Below are 25,634 nucleotides of genomic sequence, written 5' to 3' on the forward strand. Positions count from 1 at the left end.
CATTTTTCAAAAGGAAATTATTCAATTTTTTCAACTAATTTTTAAAAAGTGCCAAATTCCTGTTGGCATTCTGGTGTGTGTCCTCACCAAAATAACCATGAACTTGAGTGTTCTTTAGTAGGGTAGATAGCTCTAAAAGCTCCTGGCACTGGAGTACCTAAGGACGTCATAAATATTAATGGAGTTATCCTTCCAACTTTTCTATGAGTCTTTATTACCCCCATTTTGCAAACTGAGAATTGAATTTCAAAGTCACTTGCCCAAGGCAATATGGGAATTTTGTACTGGTGCCAGGATGGAGCCCACATTTCTGGATTCCTCATCCAAAATGTCTTTTTCTACCCTCTCCTGATAGACACAAAAGAAATTTTTGTACCTCAGTATTTTCTGTTGGTCTGCTTCTAAGTTATTGCCTCCTACTTGTGATCATAAAGCATTCCAAAGTGAGCTCTTATTTTTAGGTAAGAGATAGCACCTCTGTACAAGGGGACCAGGATTTAATTTGCAGCCTTGCTCTCTCCTTGGCTGTCAGGAAGCACAGGCCCTGAAGAAAAAAGGAGTGCTCTGTGTTGCACAACCTATAGTGATTGCTCTGGATGATTAAGAAGTGGTATTAATACATTCCATGGATGAACTATCCAATCTTCCTTAGCCTGAGGGATAGAAACTAAAATCCTGGGCCTAGATGGAGAATTCAAAAGAGTTGAAGAGAATCCCTGGAGAACAAAATAATTTGTTTTCCCTTACTTTTATTACACTGACCAAATACACAAAAATATATCAAATGTCTTATAATTAAGAGAAAGGACCAAATCTCACTCAAAGAGCCCTTCATACCTGATGTTTTCAGATTTCAGAAAACATCTCTGAAGTTTTACTCTAAATTCAATGCACTCAGAGATGCACATCAAAGCCTACCCAGAACTGTTGTCCTTAGTTCAAGACCAAATAGTCTGATTTTCCTACTGTACTGTACTATGGCTAGATTTGCTCAAAATTTACTCCAGAGTTCAGGCAAGACCCTTAACTTACCCAGAACAAGGTTGAGATTTGTCATTCTAGGCACAATCAGAAACATGAGCTAGAAGAATTTACAGATCTCCAAGGTGACATCTCAGTGCTCACATTGCTGAGGGGTTGTTAAGCATCTAATGCACAAAATAGTAAAATATTTATGTCAATATTTTAAAACACAATGATAAATTATGTATTTAAGACCAGATAAGTTGACTATGCACATCTTAATCATAAACTGGTGGTTTAGCAAATATTGCAGTGATTGATACTGCGATTTAAAAACTTTCCATAGCTCTCACTTTGGGAAGCAGGGGCCTTGTGATGCAAATCAGATGTATTTGAGAGGAGAACCAGCCTAAAATATCTGCAGTGATGTCTAACCTTCATCTTGTAGATACTTATCCCCACTGTCTCATCACATTTTTAAAAAAATCTTCATGGTCTTGTGTCTTCCAAGTCCATGACTTCTCCTGTCTCATCTGCACTTGAAGTGTCTCCTAAATTGATGTTATTAAGTGCTTCTAGCCTAATGAAATAGAACTTTCTTTTCCCCCATGGCTATGAAGATGTTAAGAGGTAAGAAATTATTTAGCATTTAGTGGCTTTTTCCACCAATACATCCAGGTATTCAGACACAAATATCTTGATACCATTTGGCTGATATTCAAAGAAAATTTTCTGCTCTGGGTTTCAGTGTGACCCTTTACAGTGATGGAAACCATCTGCTAAGCTGGGGTGTAGAATGAATAATCTTCAGAATTTGAGGATAGTTTTGTCCTTGAATACTATTTGGTTTCAGATCCTCAGTAGTTTCAAATCACCCTTAGGTGAAAATATAATCCCAGTTAGAATTAAACTTCATACACACTTTGAACTCCTTTAGAAACTGGGAATGTTTCTCCACACCAACATTAGACAGAGACTGTAGGGCACAATCTCCTCCATAATGCTTAGGTCAAGTGGGGATATTCCTTTGTATACTTATTAATTAAGGTGTCATGAATTAATTAGGCACAATGCCACTAAAAAAGCTATGATAAGCAGTGCATCTTATATGCTAACAGCATGGGCGTCTCTTACATAAGTGAATCATCCCTATTTCCCAAATCAGCAATTTTGCTGTGCCCTGTGGGTGAATGTCTTTCATAGAAATTATTCCCAGAACTTCTTTAAAGAACATCTGAGACAGCACTGTAACACCACTAATTTATCTTTCCACACCTATGTTGGAGCCCATTTGGCCAAGAGTTCTTTTACTCATGTCTCCACCCCAGGTGTGAGGTCCTACTCCTTCCTTTCAGTTGTCTTTGGGATCATAACCTCCCCTTTTCCTGAAAGACTGCCCAGGAGCAAGCACAACTTGAACTAAACTGGAGTACCCATTCTTTTCAAAGCTGAGTTTTTTGAGGAGATGAAATTTTAAGCTCTGATGATAAAAAAAAAAAACAACAATTCAACTTCTAAGAAAGTTACATACTAAAGGAAACCACATCCAAGTGAAAGAAAAATGCTGAAAATGTGATAAGGTTAAAGAAAAAAGTTCAAACTGTCAAGTCATGCCAGATATTTCAAGGAGCAAAAATGGCGCCTGTAACTACAATATTTTGTCAGGATAAAGGATAAAGGATAAAGGTGGGTGGCAAGTGCCCAGCACCTCTGAGAATAAAGGCAGTTATTAATGCAGACAGATGAGGTTGCCTCAGTCCTGAAAGGTTTGGCTTGTTTGGGATTTTGTTTGTTGGTTTGTTTTTTTGTCCTTTTTTTCGCCTGAGGATTTAATGAAATGATAGTAAGTTAAAAAGTTACCATGCCTCATCTGCTGACCTGCTATTCTATACTGTCTCCAGATCCAGATGTGTTGACTTACTCCTCTCTCAGGGAGAGGCAGGTTCCTTAGTGTTACCTGATGTTATGTATTATCAGCACTTCCTCTCATTGCAAGGCACCTGTGGACATCTACAGTATGAGCACATGTGACCTGAGGCATTTTGGCAAGCTATATGGAAAAAAGTAGGCATCTCTGTATTATGAAGTACCATAGCAGTTTAAAAAATCTGTGTATCACTCTGGGGATCTGCCTTTGGAAGTTAAGCAAATAAGTAACTTTTCGGGTCCCATTCAAAATGTTTTGCCTGAGATTGCACAGGAGAAGTGCCAAAATGATCTCTAAGCAGCTCAAATCACAGACAAAACCTCTGCCACTAACGCATCCTTTCCTCATTTATGGCTAATTTAATCTCCCCTATCTGGACTCTGCTCAGTTAGGATTGACAGCAGTGTAAATCACTGCAATAATGCCCCTCCAAAAGCTGTACACAGTACATTTTTACTTTGCGTAGTTATACATCAAAGAAGAGAGACAGAAGAGACAAAAGAATTATTAGCATTGACCTAACCTGCTTTGCTTAAAAAGCATCTACAGCAAAGCAAGATGGGCTGAAATGCTGAAGAAAGAGCTACATACATTGCAGTTCTCTAAACCCAGAATCAGAGGGATCTGCAGGCATCTCTATTGATTTGAATGAGATTTGTATAAGATCTCTATACTGCATGGTTAAGACATTTTGGGCAGGGTGAGCTGTCAAGAAAAGGATGTAGTTAAAATTACGTTTTGACAAAAAAAAAGGGAAAACAAGACTTCCAAAGTACAGAGTGTTTTTGCTGTTACTGGGATGCTTTCTGAGCCCCACTGTTCCTGCTGTGCTTTAATTCTTTTGTTACTACAACCACAAACACCTTCTGGGCCAGGAAATCCAATGTCTCTGGAAGTAATTATCTTTACACACAATAGACACAGAAAGCATTGTCACCACCTGCGAAGCTCACATGGCTAAAAGGTTTGTGTGTAGATATTCCTGGGCCAACAGTGAAGGGTGAAGTAGGCTAACAAAAGAGCTAAGAGAGTGAATGAGGTAGATGCTTTTATAAACAAAATATTTTCTTATTAGGTGGTTTTCATTAAATTATAATTCTAGTATTCTAAGTTAAAAATCAGCTGGATCCAGCCGAGTTCACACATGGCAGCAAGGCAGGGCAAGGGCAGAATCCAGGAATCCTGCCTGCACTGTTTGAGAGTGATTAGTCAGACCCTCAGTTCTTCCATAACATTTTCCACACCCTAGCTCTCAAAACACATTTCAACAAAAGCCATGGAACACTGTTATAGGAGAAGAAAGTAGCTAAGTCATGTCAAAGATCAGTGTCAGAGTAAACTATAATCCTAAATCATCATGTCCTAATTGCTTCTGACTGTGCAATTTCATACTAGCAAAAAAGCAAAGTAGCAAAAAAAGATATGTTTAAGTTCTAAGATCATAACATTAAGGAAAATACAAACATGCTAATTAGTAAATTACCCAAATACAGTTTTTGCTTCTCAGACTACTGCTAGCCATTACCTTAAAGCTTGAAATAAGTATTCTGTCTGATAGCAAATTGGCATTCAATGGGAGCAAGGATTTTGCATGCCTATTCAGATTGTACTTTAACAGCATGTGCATTCCTCAAATCTGAATGAATTTTAGGTCTTTTGCTCCCCTGATCTTGTCCTCTGAAGCATCAACTAGGTCCTCAATCGTTGATTGCAAGGACACACAGCCCGTCTCCATATGCCCTTCTGCTAGGAGCACATAGGAGACAAACCTACAACCAGACATACATATGGGTGTGCAAGTGATCCACACAGAGGTTCAAACTCAGGGTCCTCTATAGGAATGAGGTCCTCTCAAGGGAGCTGGCTGAGACTTGGCCAAAAAAAACTATTGTTGATATAAAGATAGCAGAACCTAAATATTAGTCAAAAAAACAGCTGGTTAAAACCGAGGTTTGAAAGTGAGGACTCCACTCTCTTACAGAATTGAATTCTTAAGTTGCACATATGGGGAGACAGATTTGCTGGATGCTCTCCTTAGCTTTGGGACCTTTAAGCTCTCAGACTGCCACCAGCCTTGCAGCTTTGGGAGACCACAATCTCCTCCAACATGGGCTTTGGGTGTCAGCACTACTAAAGCAAAGCAGAAGTCCTTAAAAGTGAACTTTGTTCGGAGAACTTGATGGCAACCTGACAGAGGAGAGCACTCTCCAGGGCTAATAGGAAACTGAGATCATAGAAACCCTGAAAGCATGATCAAAGTTCAGCTTATGTATGCTTTTCTTTTTCTACCAAATTATTTATATTCTTAAAAATTTTTTAAAAGTTGTTTTGGTTTTTTCAACTTCCCGTAAGAAATATATGAATATTTTTGTTTGGAAATAGCAAAGATTTTCCTTTGCCTCCTCAACTCTAATTCATGTCCAGGGTTATATTAATCATAGAATCAGGGAATCATAGAATAGTTTGAGTTGAAAGGGGCATTAAAGACCATCAGGTCCCAAGTCATCAAGTCAGGTCCAGGGACACCTTCCAATAGACCAAGTGCTCAAAACCTCATCCAGCCTGATCTTCATATGTTCATGAATGGGGCATCCACAACCAGTCTGGGCATCCTGTTTCAGTGTCTCATTACCCTCACAGTGAAGAATTTCTTCTTTACATCTGATCTAAATCTACCCTCTTCCACTTCAAAGTCATTCACCTTTTGTTCTATTGCTACCTGTCCTTGTAAAACAATTTCCTCTCCAAGCTTTCTTATAGCCCCCTTTAGGTACTGGAAGGCTGGTCTAAGGGTTCTCCAGAGCCTTCCCTTCCCCAGGCTGAAAAGCCCCAACTCTTTCAGCCTGACTTCACAGGAAAGGTGTTCCAGTCCTCTGATCATCTTCATGACCCTCCTCTGCACTTGCTCAGGCAGGTCCAGCAGGTCTCATGTTTTATATTGGGGTCCCCAGAGCTGGCCCAGCACTCCCAGTGGGGTCTCAGCAGAGCACTGTAGAGTGAGAATCATCTACCTTGGCCTGCTGCTCACATTTATTTTGCTGCAGCCCAGGACAGCACATTGCCAGGTCATGCTGGACTTCTCATCAGCCAAGACTCTCAAGCCCTTCTCCTCAGGGCTACTCTCAGTCTGTTTTTCACCCAGCTCGTGCTTGGGATTTCCCTGACCCAGGGGCAGGACCTTGCACCTGGCCTTGCTGAACTTCACGAGTTTCACATGTCCCAATTCCCAAGTCCATCCAGGTCCCTCTGGATGGTGCCATGTCCCTCTGGCCTCTTGACTGCACAGCTGAGTGACATCAACAGACTTGCTGAGGATGAACTTGATCCCAGTCCACGTCACCAACAAAGATTTTAAACAGCATGGGTCCCAGTACAGACCCCAAGGAAGGTCACCTTTCTCCTCTTGGACATTGTGGCATTGGCTTGGAATTTGAGTGTGACCATCCAGCCAAACCCTTATCTGCTGAGTGATCCACCCATCAAACACATGTCCTTCCAGCTTAGAGACAATAATGTTTTGTGAGAGCATCAAAAGCTTTGCACAATTCCAGGTATGTTATGCTAAGCAGCTATTAATTTATTGCATTGACTCTGTAACATCTTTCTTTTTTTTCCCTGGTAAGCTAATCAAACATGAGGTCACTGCAAGGGCTTGGAAACTGCAACATGACAATAGAGTGGCAAAGTGGCTGAAGTACAGAGAAACCTTTAGAAAATCAGGCCAAGATAGTTGGCTTCAGTGCTAGTACCAGCTTTAATCTTTGAACAATACTCATTACTGAAATCTATTAACTCAAAAAAAGCCTGAGACAAAAATCCCTGAAAGGAGATAGGATGGAGGGATCTCTGCTTACTTACCCTACTTGTACTCTCTTTTCTAGGTTATACTCTTTTTCTCCTATCCAACCTCAGAGACAGGAGGCTGAGCCATAGAGCCCTTTGGGCTGACTCTGTACAGCCCCTCTGATGCCCTTTAATTTATGCTACGTTTCAGAGGAAGTGATTTTCTCTTATTCCCAATCATTGTCAACAAACAGCAAACGCCTCCAAAGCCATTTTCGACAGAGTCAACCTTAGCACTTGCATTCAAGGATTAGTCACAGGCTGCTGGAGTGAAAACAGAGCAAATGTAAACAGGTAATGCTTTTGCCAGAAGTATGCAAGAGCCTGTGTGGGAAAGACTATAAGAGCTTGTGTGATCACACATTCTTTTATTAAAATAAAACCTTTCACAACAATTCCTAACATGATTCTTTTTTCCCCCAAGTATCACCATTCATTAAACAAAGCTTGTCTGTGCAATTATCAAATATGTAACACTTGTGATATCTAGTATATCCCTCTATGGGTGTATTTCAAATTGCTGCTGTTTAATTATTAACTGACTCCATGTTTTCTTTCAATACAGGCTCTTTATTTTAGAAATACATCCTGCAGTATTAAATGGAAAGATAAGCTCAGTCAAGAGTCTGGGGTGTAATATGACGATCAGTTTATGTAGGTTTTTTTCACTTTCTGTTTCTTACTTTTCCCAAATTATTGCCTGAATGCTATATGCATGAATGTTTAAAGAAAACACCACCCTGGAACTGACTGCTACCATAGACATGGGCAAAGTTTATTCCAATTTACAGGGTGGTTTTTAGGCAGTTTTTGTACATCATATGACCAGTTCATAAAATGCACAAGTCTGATAAGTGAGAATGTCAAGGAACTGTTTCATTAGGTGTCAAAAGGGTTTGTTCTGTCATTGCTAAATGAGGCTGTTTGGCTCAGATTAGCATGAAGAAACAAAGAGACACAGGCACTGTTCACAAAACCCTCTCTGTGATGAGGGAACCTGGTTTGGCATCACCACAGTAGAGTGGCCCACTGCAATGCAGAAGGGATGGGTGCACTCTGCTCAGTTTACCTGAGTCAAAGGCCTCTTCCTTCTCAGAAAAGGTACTGACTGAGAAGTTCACCACTTTTCCTGAAGTGGTGCTCTTTTGTGGTCAGAAAGTCACGAGAAGAGCTGCTGGAACACATCAGTGCTCTTGTCCAGGCAAGAGTCCCTATGACAGGCTGAGATTCTCTCTTGAATGTAAGGGTAAATGTATATAACTGTAAAGGAATACTTAAATATTGAAACAAAATTGAAAGTCATTCAGTGGGGGTGGAAGATAAAGCATTAGCCCAAAATACCTATAGTCCACCACTCTTTACCCACAAATGAGGTATCAGGTTTAAATTCTCTGCTTTATTTGATGTTAAAATATCTAAACCCCTTCAAAATAACTTAAGTGAGGGCTTTGAAGAAAAAAAGTAGAGATACTTTGTGTGAGTTTTTATTAGATCCCTTCACAGAATAGTTCTTTCAGAAGCAGCAAAATATTTCTACAGTCCCTGGTTGTTTTATCAAACATTTAAAAAATAAAACAGGTTTAGATAAACCTAGAATTTTGGCATATTCCTGGTGTCAAGTTTCTTGCAAGAGGACTATATCACAAAAAACTATGAGGAGTAGAATTTTCACTTTCTCTGTATCTTCTGTCCCAGCAATCCCACATGCACAGGGCTTCCCATGTAGTCCAGATGGGCGATGAAGCAGAAAACTTGCAGACCAAGTACTGGAACTCTGGAGCTGAGAGATACCTCAAGATGAACAAGGAATGGTTCTATCCCATCTTGAGGAGACATTTAGGTGAGGGAGACTTTCAGCCCAAAAAAAGAAAACTTGTGCTTAAATCTGCAGAAAATCTGCACCCACCTATCTTAGCACATGAGTTTTCCAGATGTGGAAGAAAGGCAGCTGAGAATTTTCAGTTCTACAGACCAATACCTTCTCATCAGTGAGATAGAATGTTTTCTCTTTAGTCTTGAAAATATTTTTTCCAGACTATCTCCCTTCTTTCTCAAAAAATTCAAATAATTTCTCACATGCTGGAATCTGTAATGTTCCCCAATTCCTTTTGCCTTATCAAGTTTCTAATTGCTAATAATATATATACATATTCTAAAAGTACATTTAACCATTACCCTCAGAACAAAACAGCCTCCCTCTAAAGCACGTTTCATGAAATCTCTTGACTCAACAAGAGATTTCTAACAAGACTAACAAGTCTTAACTAACTTTCTTTTCCCTAACCTAACATTTTAGTGTTTGGCAATGAGCCAGGGCTTCTGATTAAGGAAAAAGATGCTGAGGCGACAGATTTTTGAAGGTGCTGAGCACCCACAGAACATGCTGATTTAAGCTGAAATTACATAGTCTGGGCCCCTGGATCACACTATGATGATAATGTCCTCATGATAATTCACTTTTTCTTGGTGTAACACAATATCACTTTCACTTGTTTTTATTTTCTTGAACAATTTAATTCCACAGAGCAGTGATGTTTATCTTTGTGAGCTGAGCTGCAGAATAGAATTTTCATTTGAAAAATCAAGTACTTCTACACCTACTTCTCCAAACACATCCATTACAGGGTTTTGAGATTGTGCCTGTGTTTTCCATTGATTTATTCCAGTTAAAAGGAAAAATGGAAACTGGAAGTTTTTATTTCAACTGCTGGACTGGTCCTCCAAATGCGTGATTCAGATCTTGCCATTCATTCCTTGTGAATTTCTCATATATGAGCAATGTATCTATAAAATGATGTGATTTCCTTTCTTCTGTTCTTTCACCCTTTTTTCTTAACTATTCGGGCATAAAGGCTGCAGGAATCCTCAGCTGAGGTCTCCAGGAGCTCATGCTATAAGCTTATGGCTGCTTTTTCAAAATCGCCTTTAGGGAATTTAATGTCCAAAATGTTGTGCATAACATCTGTGGGGACTTGTTACAGAAATATCAACCACAAGGCCCTGGCAGAGCAGAAGTGCCACAGGACGCTCAGTCTCATAGCCCACCTCTGCCAGGAGAAAAAGGAGCATGTGCAGAAGAAGGGCTAGACAGAAAGAACCTGATTCCTAATGGCCAAAGAGACAAACTGTCTCTGAACAATTGCTGCTCACTGCTGGCTAAATCATCACCCCTTGTTTGGCTTGACTAAACACCCTTGTTTAGTCAGGACTAAAACAGTAAAAGGCTTTATCATAATCCACGCTTCTCTTACATGTTTTATAGAAAGTCCATGACAGAACTCAGTTTTCACATTAGAAATGGAATAGGAAAAAAAAATCAATGAAGAAGCTCAAAAAGGCAAAAGATAATACCTTGGAAATCATTGGGAGTGCCTCACTGAAAGCCACAGGGGCAGAAGGAAACATTGAGTGTTCATGTCTTCCTGTGCTTCAAAGCCCTTTTCTTTCCATTTGGCTTTAAAAAATGTCATTTTGGCTGGCTTCATGGCTCTTACATCAGGAGAAACCGTGTGCCCTTCACAATGATTCTGTGAGGAGACACACCTGAAAGCTACAGGGGAGCAAAGGGAGAGGAAATAAAGTTATAACTCAGAAGAAAATCAAAACAGGAGTTTTTATGATGCTCACTTTTTCCTTTTATTATTGATGGCAGGGTAGGGAGGGGGAAAAGTGGTTGGTGAAACTGATTTTTGGAGGAAAAAACAAATGAGCAGATAAGCTGAACAGTGCTAGCCATGGGAACACAAATATCTGAGAGAAAAAATATTCAACTTCACTGTTGCATACTCCTGGCAACATAATCTGTTCCTATGGCATAAAAGAAGTCACAGGCAATAATTTTCAGACAATCGTTAACAAGAAGGAACAATTTCAATATTGCTGCAACATTTGACAACTCTCAGTACCATAAAATCTGTGCAAGAAGTGCTGGTGTGTCCACTTAGAAGTGACAATTTTAAATATCTATAATTAACAGTTTAATTAAAATTAATGTCTTGAGTGCAGGATCATAAGTATCTGGAGATATACACCCAAAATGCCCCTGGAATCCACACAGACACATCCATGGCTTCATCAGACTGACTGCACATTTCTCTTATCCTATGTAAATATGTGTTTTTCATATAAGAAAAATTTGGCAGAGGTTTTCTATATGTAGTTCAAACCTCTGTCCCTCTGGCTTACAATTTGCAAGCTCTTGAAGTCCTTCTTACTCACACATCGCTGAGAGATTTCCACTTGTCTACCTACAATAAACGGGATCTTCAAACAAATAATAAAATTTTTAAAAATTAAGAATTGCCAACCCAAAACAAACTAGTTGGTAATCAGATGCAAACTATTTCAGAACTAAAAAAAAAGGGGGAAAAAAAAGGTAACAGGTAAGTCGATGGGGTTTCATGCGGGAAATGCTCAGAGAACTGTGGTGTGGGTCTCTCACATGCTCATCCTGTGCTCCTTCTGGTCAAAGCATTTGCAGTTGAAAGTCTGGAACTCTGCTCCAGGGGTGACATTTTGGAAGCAAGGGTAAAAGAACCTTGCTGCCTGAGAAATCGGAGAAACATTTGAAGTGCTTAGATTGACAGAGAGGAAAAGGCTAAAATTGGACATTGCCACTTTTTTAATGTGGTTTTTTTTTTTTGTTTTGGTGTGTAATATCATCTTTCAGAAGTGCCTTGAGGTCAGGATGCTCTGCATCCAACCTTGCAAGAGAGACAGAGTAAGGGGGAGATCACATCCCATCTCTACCTACCTGGATATGAGGTTACAGGGGTGGCTCTAAGTCTCACACCAACATTTCTTCTCCTTTCATGGCATTTCTTAAGACTGTAGGAAGAATTTAGGTGACTGACTCCTAATTCTGTATCACCACAGGATGGGGGCTTGTCATTCATCTCTCTTCAGAAAGATCCTTCTGGGCACATGTAAGGATTCCAAGTGGGAATTTGGGAATTCCCAGGTTAAACAGACAGATCCCTATGGGGCTAAGCAGTCCCATTGTAGTTTACAACCTGACAGGTTCAATGTAGCCAATTTGGGCTGGGTTTAAACTGACTCAGTGGTCATAAGGGACTGGGGAGAGTTAGAAGATCTTGTACTCCTCAGTGCACAGAGACTGTTTGGGACAACCAATGCATGCACAGACTCCCAAGCACTCATGAATGTCATTGCATGAACAAAATACTGGCTAACTCACACCAGTTTACACTTTCATTTGCACATGACTTTGTGCTGAGTTTCTAGGATTGTTCAAACTTCACTCAAAGTGAAACCTGGGGGTGAACCAGCCTGGTTCAAAACTAACTGAAGAGAAAGTTCATGCAGCATCCTAGGAAGGAGAACTGACAGGTTTCACACATTCCTGTCTCTAGCATGAAAAAAAGAAAGAAACACAATGAAAAGCTTATAAAGGGGAAATTATCAGATTACAGCACAAAAAAGTGTTCTTCAAACCCTAGTTCATGAACCTTTTGATGAACATGCACAAAGGTATGTCTGAAGCGCAAGCACAAATTGGTACATTTTTCATTACTTCTGTCATCATCCTGCCAAATTTCCAGACAGCTTGGAAGGGCCCTCCACTTTTGTCTGGCCCAAGGATTCTCACCCTGAGGATTACAAGCAGTTGGCAGATGACTCTCATAACCCTGCCCTGCTCTCAGGATTCATCTCCACAGATAAATGCTGTAGTAACAGGTGGGATCCATTTCCATTAGGTCATTCACCAGAGAAATCACATGCTCAGACCCCGAAGGTCTGTCTTAGAAATAGAAGGCTCAGTGCAGCTGCCAACAGGAGAAAGGCACTACCAAACTGACTGAGGCCAGAAGTGGGGTGAAGGCATCCTTATCTATTTCTTTCCACCCTGGCTCCCTGAAGGAACGTGACCCTTTCTCCAACTCTCCGCCCCTTGCAGAATAACCTGAGAGCTCTGCCATGCCCAGGTTCTTCCTTGAAGGGTGACTGGCTCTGGAGCAGAAGCACATTGACACAAGCTGGAATGTTCTCCTCAGACTTGTCCATTTCAGTGGTGTGAGTGTGCATGTCCAGCACAGGAGCAAGGGCGTAGTCAGGTGCTAAAACCATTTATTTGTCCCCAGGCAAAAATGCTGCTCTTGGGAGTCAAAGCCTTTAGCCAGCTAAACCTAATTTTCAAGACCATCAGGGTGCCTTTAAGGTTGTCTGCATCTTATAAGTATTTTAACATTTTTATGAATCTCTGTTCCCTGTTTCTGATAGGAGATAATAACATTCATTTACTGGGATGCTGGGGGAATAAATATTTATGAAAAAAAATATTAATAGTGAGGTTCCATATGATGCAGCATCCTTGTAAGTACCATAAATAGACTGCTAATATATTGTGCAAAACAAAGGAGATTTTAGCTTCTTCTGCCTCCAGCCTAGCACAAGGAAACAAAGTTTGTTTAGCTCTCAGTGTTCTACAGCATCTTGTGAGATTGGGCAATTTTTAATTTTGTGTGTATGCATGAGGTTTCTACAAATACCACAGAGCCAAACCTTGTCATTCTATCCTCCTTCCAGTCCCAGGCAAATGCAGGAAGTTTAGAAGAGTGGAAAAGCATACAAATCAAAAGCAACTGAGCATTTGTGTGTCTGTTCAAAGAGTTTTTTTAGGCACTAGCATGGAGGATATGCTTGGGACAAGGATTTGATTTCACCCTTGCTGGCTCCCACGCCCCTAATTAGAACTGAGCTCTTTATAGGTAAATAACATTTAAGTGGAACTATTTCTGACCACTGGGGTCCTGCACTCTGCTGTGCAGTGCCCTTTCATTAGGAATTAGCCGACACGATGCTGAATAAACACATTGCATGTTTTGCAAGAGCTCTGATGTGGTCTCTGTTAATTACTCTCTTTAACCTATTACAATCATGTGCTGCTTAGCCACACACACCACAGGACTGCTTGGGAAGGGGAAGATTATGGGGTATGCACAGACAAATTCTTAAAGGGACGGACAGCACAAAGACACGCCACAGTGTCTGTTTGAACTGGTGTCAGATACAATAATGAGTGGGTAGGAATAAAAATAAATACATAGCACTTCAGGAGCACTTCACATTCTCTAGGTGCTATTGCATCAAGCAGTATGACCAGGACTTTCTCTCTCAGTAACACCCTCTTGGCTCGGCTGAAGAGACCAGCCGGGCTTGCTCGTTTGAGGGTTTTTCTGCAATGCCCTTGGCAGTGGTTTGTACTTAGAACCTCACCCTCTCCCCTCGCCCTCAAATTACACTTCTATTCATGACTGCCTATTCAAAGGGTGCTTAGATGCATGCTTAATGCTTTGTTGCTAAGCTTTCCTCACAGGTGCCTAAGGGCTTTTATCCTTAGAACAATAAACTGAAAGTCCACCATTCCCCTCTTCCTCAGGTGCCTGTGCTGTAACTCCTGGCAGATTTGCAGGGAGGCAGACAGAAGTCACCACTGCAGGGGATCCTCGCTGATCCAAGGATAATTGTGTGTCAGTAATCGGTGCTTTACTATCATTAGCAGCCACTTTAATACAGTCCTGCTTAGCCCCAAGTTAGGCTTATGACTATGGAATTTGCTCAGTCTTATCAGCTTCACTGGAGCATGTGAATGATCTCAACTTCTGACTATTTAGGCACATACTCAGATGGGAAAAGTAGGCAGAAACCTGTGGGGTTTTTTTTACTTTAGTTATATCAGTCCAGTAAAACAACTCCTTTGTTTAGTCCTGGAGCTGTCTGTCTTCACCGGGTGTCTCCAGCAACACAATTATGCAGTAATTACCACAACACTGATTCCCTTCAGCTAAACAGGACCCAACATTAAATATCCTTGGTTGAAAACTCAGTAGCCTTTCTGAATCTCAGTTCCCATATTGAAAAAGGAAGAGGCAATATATTAACACAATTAATTATTAATATAATATTAATATGTGCAAAGCCCTAAGGCTTCCAGATGAAAGGTGCTGGATAATTCTAAGGTGTTCTCCACACAGCCGTGGGCTGTTAGCAACCAACTCAAATCAAAAAAGATTATCAAGTACACACACTTAAAGAGATTGGGTTGATCAAGTAAAGAATTGCCATGGGATATTGGTCTCGCACTGCTACAGAAATTCTGAAGCATTAATCTCCAAAATGCATCACAAAGGATCTGAGGCTTTTCTCTTCAAAGTGGGAGGTATTACCTTGTCACAATGTCTGAGGGCTGTGATACTGTTATACCAAATCTCTTGCTGAAATTGTGAAGTTTCATTCAATGAATGTCTGCAATACAGAGTTGCTATTGTAGAACTCCTTCCCATCAGCCAGCCAGAAATTCTGTAGAAATGCTGACACTTTCAATTTCTTTTTTTTTTTTCTTTAATATTCCAGTCTTCGTACAGTCCTTTAGCTGTTGGGGCTAAGTTGATATGAATCAGTCAAGGCTATAAGGAGAAGTACATAGTGTTCCCTTTGTTGAAAGTAAGTCCCAAATGGCCTTCCATTCCTGTTCTCAAGAGATAGCCCAGATTCAACCCTATCTAGATTGTAGGTCCTTTGTAATCACTGGAGACAGACAGGCATTTCCAAAGGGCAAGGTAGCTCACACCTACAATGACTTGCCCTCCATAAGTACCTAAATTCCCTGAACCATCTTCTCATGTACCCTGGGATTGCCAAGCATCCAATCAAGTCAGTCTTGGTGCTTAAAGGAAGTTTCAGTGATGTGATCATGATGGGGTGGGATAAATTTCACACCCACTCCCCAGCCTGTCATGTGTGCAGCTAGATTGCAGCAAAGAAAACTTGCAGGAGATTCCACCAGGGCAAGAGCAAAATCAGGATCTATTATGACACTGCCTTGCAGCTGACATAAGCCTGTTGTGACGTAATGACACAATTGGTATAAGCCTGCTCTCCAGACTTTCCACCACTTTCCTTCTGCAGTGGATTAAGTTTGGCTGAGGGTTTCCCTGCTCTGGCATGGGCTCTTGCCCAGGCTGCAGCTCTTCAGGAAAAGCTGCTCCCACCAGACTCTCCACAGCCTCAGCTCCTGCAGGGAATCTCCCCTGGGCTGTAGGGGTGGGTCTCTGCTCTAGTCTGCAGCCCCTCCTGTCCTCCTCCTCCTCCAGCCCTCCTCAGGGTCTCTGTGTTGCTGCTCATCCCTCCTCACCTCCCTTCCTCTCTCCCCCTGCCACCTTTGGCTCTTTGTGGAACCTGTTTTCCCACAGTGCTCCCAGCCTGGCCGAGGAGGGTCACAAAGATGGTCAGAAAGATTTGCCATATCTCTCAGAAAAACTTCCCACATTCCTTAATTCAGGAGTGGCAAATTTCAACTTCATGCCAGGTCACTCTAAGCACAGGTCCTGGTGTGGCCAGACTTGGCTAGGTAATGTGACGGAGGGAATGGAAGTCATGGAATCCCTGAAGGGATCAGGAGTGATCCTTTCAGCGATCACCCTAATGCAATTTAGCTCCGCTTGCTCCTTCAAGAGGAGAGTGAGAGGAGTCTTTACTGCAGTCCACATCTTCCTCTGAAGGGGAAACAGAGAGGCAGGCACAGATCTCATCTCTGGTAACAAAAGGCAGGACCCAAGGGAGTGGCCTGAAGTTGTGTCAGAAGATGTTTAGGTTGGACATTAGAAAGACCTACACCAACAGGGTCACTGGGGGCTGGAACAGGCTGCCCAGGGAAGTGGTCATGGCACCAAGTCTGACACAGCTCAAGAAGCATTTGGGAAATGCTCTCAGGCACATGATGTTCTTCTTGGGATTGCATTATGCAGTACCATGGGTTGAACTTGATGATCCTTGTGGGTCCCTTCCAACTCAGGAAATTCTATGGGTCACCCTACAAGTCAGGATGCTCCCATAAACTGCCACCTCATCTAAGCTGCTGCTCACACCTTTGCATGAAACGTTTCAGTCATTTCACCTTAGTTTCTGTACACTCTCTGCTCTTATTGCAGATAAGAGAAAGAATTCTCAGATCCCTGGCACGAAGTATGGTTTTGGAAAGAGATCAGAATCGTCTCGTTGGGAGTCATTTCCTATGGCAAATAGCTTGCACCACCCTTGTAAGCAGGGTTGGAAGGCTGCATGCATGCATTTCTGCTTTTCAGACTAGTGGGGGTAACTGATTGCCCACAGCTCTAGCCTAGAAAGCCAGACAGCTGGAACCATCAAGGACTCTTCTGCCTAAATTAATTAAGTAAATGAATTGAGCAATCAGACACAAAGGAGAGAGTGTGCAACAATTGCCTATCATTTGAAATGCAAGGAGCAAATAACTGATTGTGTAGTTATTGTACCACACAAGGTAGGTACACATTCCTTGCTCTTGTTTGCAATGTGGAAAAAAATAACTGCAAGACACAGATAACCATTCATCTTCCTCTGTGTGGTAACAACATCAATAGTCATTATCCTAAACTCTTTCTTCAAAATATGCTGGGCACGTTGAAAAAAAATAGGAATCCTTTGTCTGGCTGACTGACTGGATTCTGCTTCAACTGAATAACGCCCAGCTTCCAATACTGGCTGGATGGACAGCAGATCAAGAGCAGACCTGAGGGGAAGGAATTGGGGGTGCTGGTTGACTAGAAATTCAAGGTGATCTGGCAATGTCCACTTGCAACACAGAAAGCCAACAATATCCTAGGCTGAATCAAAAGAAGTGTGGCCAGCAGGTCCAGAAAAGTCTCATGAGAACTCTCCGAATTATTGCATGCATCTCTGGAGTCCCAGCATAAGAGGGATGTTGGACCTGCTGGAGCGAGTCAAGAGGAGGGTCACAAAGATGGTCAGAGAGCTGGAGCACCTCACCTATATAGACAGGAGTGCTGAGTTAGGGCTTTTCAGCCTGGAGAAGAGAATGCATCAGAGAGCAGCCTTTGAGTACCTAAACAGGTCCTGCAAGAGGTCTAAAGAGGGACTTGTTATTGGAGGGCACGTGGTGATAGAACAGGAGGTAATGGCTTTAAACTTAGAGAGGGTAGGGTTAGATACAAGGAAGAAATTCTTCACTGTTGGGGTTGAGAGACATTGGCACAGATTTCTCAGAGAAGTTGTGGATGCCCCATCTCCAGAAGTGTTCAAGGCCAGGATAGATAGGGCTTTGAGCAACCTGCTTTAGTGAAAACTGTCCCTGACAATGGCTAGGGGTTTGGAATGAGATGCTTTGAGGCTCCTTCCAATCCAAACTATTCTATAATTCATCACTGGGATTTTATGTAGCAAAGTCAGATAAAAAAGAGAGAACAGAAGTAAAAACAAGAGAAACAGAAGGAGTACTTGGTTATTCTCTGCATGCTACCTGGTTATTTTTATAGGCTATATCTTAAATATATTGATACTGGCAGGTGAGGAAGCACAGCAAAGCAAAAAGAAGGTGACAATTATGGTTGTGACAATTTGGCCATTGGGATTTGATGACTGGCATTATTGACAAAGGAGATTGCAAGGGTCCCTGTGGAAAGAGACAATGGAATTCACTGAATAAATAAGACATGCTGGGAAAAAGTTATGAGGCCATATATCTTGGTTTACACACAAGAGCATCCAACTCAGCTCTCCTTAGAAGATTTCCACCTGCTTTATTGAAGCTAGATGGAGACAAGGATATTCGTGCAGAGGTCAAGTTCTTTCTCGTATATCATTTTTGTTTAAAAGTGGTTTCTTTCTGGAAAAGCAGAAAGAGTTTTCCAAGAAACAGATTTTTTTTTTATTACACAGAAACAGTATTTCAGTTTCTAGTTTGAGAGAAAAACAGAGATAAGTAGGCACTGAAATTATGTCAATTTGCACATAAAGCAATCATTTTTAAGGACAGCAGACCCTTATTCAAATGCCATAAAATTGCATCTCTTACTCTTGCATTACTCCAGAAGAAAATAATTAAGGACTGAGCAAACATCCAAACAGCACAGCATCATCTTTCTGTCACTGAAATGTTTAGATTTTGGTTTCTCCTATACAAATGTCGTTTCACCAAGCCAATCTTCAACCCTCAAAACTTAAAACATGAACAGAAATATTGGACAAAGTATAAGAAGACTATTGTTATTCCCTAAGTATTGAACTCCATGACCCAGACAATGATACTGAGTCATGACCAGTAGATCAATTTATGATAAAGGCCGGAATTGAACCCTGCTCAGGGGAAGTCCATTTCAGTCACACTGTTTTGTTTCTTCTACCCACCTGCATCATGAATGCTTCCATGCAGTGACACAAAGACATTTAAAACCGCAAGAGGAAATGACCTGGCCATTATGGCAGAGAATTTAGGTGCAAGTTGGTGTGCATATGGAAAAGAACAGGACAGTCATTTTGTGTAGGACAGAATGAATTTCTGCTCTGCGGGCCTTGTCTAGACAGGTGGGATGGGAGGGATTTGATGGAAGCAATTTGATTTTAGATAGGAAACATCCAAGTCCTCATGTGAAGTTTAAGAACTTCAGCTCAAAGATTTCAGGAGCCTGGGGCTTAGTTTTGGTTATGGATTTCCTTCATTTGCATTTTCTTAAACTCTTTGATACTGGGCCAAACTTAAACAAGAACTCAAACATCCTTTGCCTTGCTAAGATTTCTTATGTATGTATGTGTTTTCTTATGTTCTTATGTATGTTCACATAAAGCTGTGGGACTTGTAACCTCAAAGATGTAAATGCCTGTGGGATGGGGAGGTCTCTGCCACAGCTGATGATCCAACATGGTTTATCATCCACCACTGGGAGACAGTCTAGGATGAGACAGGAGCTGTGCTTGTTTTCCATAGTGCAACAAGAAACTGCCCTGATCTCAGTAAACAGAAAGGAAAATCACCTGTTTCTTAGGACAAGGAAAGAAACTGAGTTTTCAAGCCAAATTTTGGAGTAAAAATATGTCCACGTTGCCAGAAATCAGAAGTAAATCATTGCAATGCCCTGTGTCCCAGAAATACACACATGCTGATAACTCAGGGTGTCCTCTGGCCAGTTCAGCCTGCACAGTTGGAATCTTTGTTTTCAGTTTTCAGTCAAAAGGGGAGTAAATATTTGCAAGAGAATATTTTCCTAAGAGGGACACTTTCAAAAACATTTTCTGGAAAAGAGCTGTGCCACCATCCTCTTTTATTGTGCAGTCCTGCAAGCCCAGGGCAGGCAGGGACAGAGAAATAATTCAGTGCTCTGAACCTGCATGTTCAGCCTTTACAGCAAACCATGTAAGAGTGGTTCAAACAGGAGAGTGCCGATAAGATGACCTGACTTCACAGAATTTTGAAGAGCAGTTCTTTGAACTTTGAAAGCCTCATTTGTAAAAGATAAGATTTACGGTCCTAAAAAGGGCAGGAAAGAGTTGACAAACTGTTGTCACCTGGGAAAGCCTTCCCGATAATTTTCCTTTCCGGTTCCAAGAACAGAGCATTTTAGAAACACAAGTGGACAATAACCTTTTGGCTGACTCTATTTGACTTTGATTCCAGTCAAATTGACATTTTAGGCTTTACTTAAGTAACTTTGATGTACTTTAAAGATTACGTCCTGATAGTAAAAAAAGGTCCTGTTGTCTTTGTTCAGATGCTATAAAAAAGGGGAAAAACATCTGAGAACTTTCGTCACCAGCTTTGTCATTTGCTGGATAAAACATTACTGCTGTTTTGTCAGTATTCATATCTTACTTGCAGCCCCTGTATCAGGACCCTCTGTGATAAGTAGTGCATATTAATGAAAGAGAGTCCAGTCTGGATTCTGCTGATCTAACTTGAGACATTTACCTGAGGAATCTAATTTAGGACCAAAATCACTTGATGCTTCTCCCATAAAACAATGGGACACTGTGTAGGATGCTTCAGACATTTGTCAGCCCCTTACCCACTACAGGTGATTCTCTGCCTTGGCTGTACATAAAAAGTCCAGACACCTGAATTGCTGAAAGATAGGTGAGATAAATCTGAGCTTTCCTTCTCATAGAAGGGAGTAGAGTAAAATAACAAAAGAGAAAAATTGTAGAAGATAGAAATTTTTTAACCCACTGTCTATACAAAGAGTGCAAGCAACACTGCTTAGGTGACCTTCCAAAGGCCAGACAGCAGGAGACAGGCTCAGTTGTTGATCATGATACTTTGAATGCAGAATTTTACCTACAAAAAAAAGCTTACATCTCTGGCAGTGGCCTTAAGATTTTCCCTAATATAAACAAAGACAATAGAACTGGAAAATTATTTTTAAAAAATAAGTATTCATTCAATTTATGTATTTCCACTTTCAGAAAAAACATTGAAAATTATTAAATCTCAATACTTTTCACTTTTCCCATGATAGTTCTCAGGAATATTATATTCATAGCATATCAAGATTATCACATAGAAGCTAATGCTGAAGTTTGTTTCTCATCTACTGCATGCAATAGTTTTGGCCATACAAACAAAGCACCAAGGCTCCAAAAACCAGTCATGTCTCTGAAGTGGAGCTGGAGTTGTGTGGTACATACCTGCCCTAAAACTATGACAAAAAAACCAAAAATCTTCAAAATTTCCATAATTTTTGATTCCCCTTAAAAATCTGTTAATTTTCATTTACTGAACCTTTGAAGTGAAAAACTGTGTTGCAAATAACAGAAAGAAGTATTCCATTTGGACACTAAAAATTTGGGGTGTATCAACATTTTTCTTTAGCCATGGTAGATTCCTCAGAACAACCTAATAGCACTAGTGTTACTGCTTATTCTTTTTCCTTTTTTTCTGGCATAAATATGCACAAATAAAAGAATGATTAGAGCAGATGAGAGTAAAGCTCTGTCTGATTCAGTATGCAGTCCCATGACAAGGTCTATGTTTCATTTAAAAATGATAAGTAGATTGAACAAGAGAACTGAGCAGCCAGAGCCACAATTGGCACAAGTAGCCTGTGCACAGCAAATGAATTGAAATATTCATGCATAATGTATGCACCAAATAGTTCCAAAGTTGTAAAAAAATGCACAACAAATAGAGATAGAATGAAACTAATGCAATTAAGTATTTGCTATAAATACTTTGGATGGTTCTTATGGATAAAATTTCTTCTGCAATGAAGAGAAAGAAAATTTCTGAATTATAGAAAACAGAATACAATTCAGCACTTGACAGAAAGCGTTTAAAATTTTATCATAATAAGAAGCTCACAGATAAGCAAAAAAAAAAAAAAGAAAAACAACAAGAAGAAGATTTATTCCATGAGCAGTGGAGTATGAAAAGGATTTTGCCAGGGTACCCTATCTATCTTTGATGTCCACTTTAAAAAAACATATTTTACAAAAAACCTTATGGAGAGTAAAGTGAAGAGCCAGCAAAATCATGTGAAAATTACATAAAATGCACTGCTGTGAGACACTGAAAGGGCTGCACGTGCTTAGCTGCTTCCTCAAACAGAACACAAGCAGTGAAAGGCCCAACTTAAGCAGTGGAAAGCTTAACCAACAGGAGACACTCTTAAGAGAAAAGGCAGGTCATTTATTTCTTGATTTTTTTTCATTCAATGTGTGCATTAGTGAAGCACAAATTAATTAATCGTGCAGAGTTGTGTGAGAAACCATGTCAGATTTGCAGATATTTGTGAGGAAGACAGTGTTTCCTTGCTTAATAAAAATAAAGTCTAAATAGTCTTCTCCCTGATCAATAAATTTGGGGACCCAGCAGTAAGGGTGCCTATGAGCCTGGCAGAAAGAGAATTTTATGTGAACAAGCCCATTGTTTCTGTCTAGGAGAAGGCTTGTTATAGACTTTCGCTCCAGAGAGTTCATTGTCCTGCTGTACTGGAGTTTCCTCGACTTCTAAACAGGCTTTAGCCATAGGTGAGTTTGCAGTAAACAGGCAGCTGATCACAGGGAACTTTGTTCTATGTTGACATCAAAAATACTCTTTGTGCCAGTGACCTAGAGAGCAAAGGACCCTCAAAGTGGCAAAACTGCCAGATCACTCCAGCACAGTCCATTAGAAAAGGCCATGTGCACACAGAGTGTTCACCATCTCCAATGGTCTGTTTGTCCTTGCAAGGCCAAACATATGTATTGCCCAAATAAACACAGTCCTTTGAAAACAAAAACAGTCAAGTCAGGCTACTCAGTACTCCATTAAACTACTCAGGAAAAACATTCAGTTCCCTAGAACCTGTGATTCTTCTTACTCATCCCACCTTCCCACCACTGCACCTCTCTGATAGGACTTGCCTTTCCTTTCCCAGGTCATATAAGATCCTCTCAGGAAAAGGCTGACAGGGATCTTAGCATGGTTATTCCACACACACAGTTGGAAAGGACAGTAATTAAAGTAATTTTCATTGGAAGGAGGAAAGAAGAGAAAGGAGATAAAATAGATGAGAGAAGAGATGGCTCTATGGGTCACAGTTTAGTTTAAGTCAGTGAATTAGGGAAAGGAAAATGAGAATTCACTTTCCAGATCCCTTTCACAGTCAGGTTTTTAGTTCAAAGAAGGATATGAGCAACTAAAGCCACTCTAAGGTCACATTAGGTGAAGTTTAACCATTTGCTGAGCATGACCACCAGATTGTAACCATCAAGAGAGACCTGCAGGAAACACTTTGTGAGTTTTCGGAGGATCAGGCAAAGAAATCCCTGGCTTTTGAGGTTCTTGGGATGCTCTTCTTCAAATCTCTATTCAAACAGCCCCTTGGATTTTCACAGCAAAATCTCAGATTAGGTACCTGGAGGCTGTAGACACATCCAGGTTTGATTGGTAACAGTGCAGCTGCCCTGAGTACCTGACTTTTAGACTTGGATATTAAAAGTGGGAGGTAGGAGGCAGCTGATCTTTGTAGAGCTCCAATATTATCTATTTCAATGCTCATTAAAATATTGCATTAAAAAGTTTCAGCCTTTCATTCTTATCATTTTATTGAATTGTCCTTCCATTCCATCACTTCGTGGCTAATTTCCTAATCCCTTTCATTGTCTATTTTGCTCAACTACAGTTGTTCACAATGCTTCACCTCCAATACAAAACCACCTGGATATATTTGTTCTTTCTCTTTGCTTTCAACATTGTTTTATTGTCCCCTTTCTTACTCTTTTCTGTAAAATCTCCTTCTATGTCAACCTTCTAGATGACAAAAGCAATTTAAAAAGCATCTATTAGCTGAAGCTAATATGTTCAAATTATTTTTCTTGCAGTGGGAGTACACCAATAGCATTCTCTTCCTACACATGTTCATCTACACAAGTAAGAAGTTATTCCTCAGCGGTGACATATCTGAAATCACAATGAAGTCCCCTTGCACAAGACAAATGGAGCTGCACAGTTTTTCCATTTTCTGTGGAACCTCAAAGTTCTGACGCTTATGGCTATACAAAATAAAGATTAATTTTTTTTAATTGTCAATATGTATTGCAGAACAAAAGTTCCATTTAAAATTTCATGCTAAAATTTAATACTCCCTTTTGGATGGGTCCAACCATCTCTGTTTCCACAACTATAACACAGCACAATGGCCAGAAGCAGTCTATAAGATGAAACAATTTTTCTGGTAGAAGCAGTCCTCTCTCTGGCCATTCCAGGATGCTGTAGCTTCTGCCTGATGTGCCAGGGACACCTCTGGACATGGGAGGGCTGCAGGACATGGGGCATGGCTACAGGAGCCACTAAACTTCTCATTTATAAGATGTGTAAGGCATATGTATATGTATATGTATATGTATATGTATATGTATATGTATATGTATATGTATATAAATAAATATCTCTATCTGAAATATAATATATGGTTCTATGCAGTTATTTGTTTATGTTAACAAAAATGTGTGAACATAATTAAGTAACTTACAACCACTTATGTTTAACATTCTGACACTGAAGGAACTGAGGAACTGTTTTGGAGGTACTGAAGTAAAATGAAAAAGTAGAAATTACTCTTTTCACTTGTGTAGCATTTCACTTTTATCAAAATCAACAGATTCCCGTGACTTCTTATTTTTTGAAGAGTTGAGAACATTTTCTTCAATTCTGGCCTTGAAACCTTCTTCTCTTCTCAGGCAATTTTTTCCTAGAAGCATGAGGTCCCTTTTGCCTGGTTTCTCTGTGCAGATAAGCCCCTAGACAAATATTAGCTAATTATTTTTGCCCAAGTCCTGTTCCATCACAAGCGTTGGAAGGGCAAAGAACACTTTTTCCTCCAGCACAATGGATCTGGCAGGACATCATTATCCTGGATAGAAATATCAAGTGAACTTGTAGCATTACAAAGCAAACTCACCATCAACACATTCTGTTAAGCTGACAAGAGAAATTCTGTGCAGCTACACTGCTCTGACAGTATTAGTCTGTTTAATCTTTTTTGATAGTTGCCTGCAAACACAAACAGAAAAGGAGAGAGGTCAGCTTGGATCTACAGGAAGAAAGAAAGCTCAAATGCAATCTGTGGCTGTTGAAATGGGTTGTTCTTTGGTTACTTGAAACAAACTTTTAAACCTCTGGATAAAGAGATTTATACTGTGTGATAAACACAGGCAGCAGCTTCACCAGAGTTGTATTTTTCTTTCCCCTTATTTAATGCTCAGTGAAAATGTTGTGCACACACGTGTATGTGAACATGCTCAATTTTGAGCATTTTGAAAGCATGTTGGTGTGTGGTTAACAGGTCACTCAAACTTCTGAGGGAGTTGTTTCTTCTTAACAACTCTTTTTTTATTCCTTTCCTTCCCTTTTTCACCATGGCTACAGGAGCAGATGGTGACAAATGATACATAAAAGGACAAAGTTGGAGAATTTTTGTTCATTGTCCAGAAAAAGTTAACTTTCTAAGCTCAGCTGAGTTAATCTGAACTAAAAATGCTCCACTTTTTAGGCAGGATGGTTTTAAAACAGGGCTAAGTTGGTCCAAGTGATGATCTGTGGCTGGTCTCCTGCCCATGACCTGGGGTGGTGCCCTGGTGCTCCCCAGCACAG

General features: G+C 40.4%; 1 long non-coding RNA gene across 2 annotated transcripts in view; it reads left to right on the plus strand.

Annotated features, from left to right (window-relative positions):
• The window catches only part of LOC141731406 (uncharacterized), an 82,251-nt gene extending 57,895 nt beyond the window's left edge, over positions 1–24,356 (plus strand). For both annotated transcript variants that reach the window (XR_012583498.1, XR_012583500.1), the window contains one exon: positions 23,864–24,356. This is a non-coding gene — a long non-coding RNA (uncharacterized LOC141731406). The remainder of the gene's footprint in view (positions 1–23,863) is intronic.
• Positions 24,357–25,634: the final 1,278 nt, after the last annotated feature.

Source organism: Zonotrichia albicollis, chromosome 1 (assembly GCF_047830755.1).
Source record: "Zonotrichia albicollis isolate bZonAlb1 chromosome 1, bZonAlb1.hap1, whole genome shotgun sequence".
In the NCBI taxonomy this organism is placed as follows: domain Eukaryota; kingdom Metazoa; phylum Chordata; class Aves; order Passeriformes; family Passerellidae; genus Zonotrichia; species Zonotrichia albicollis.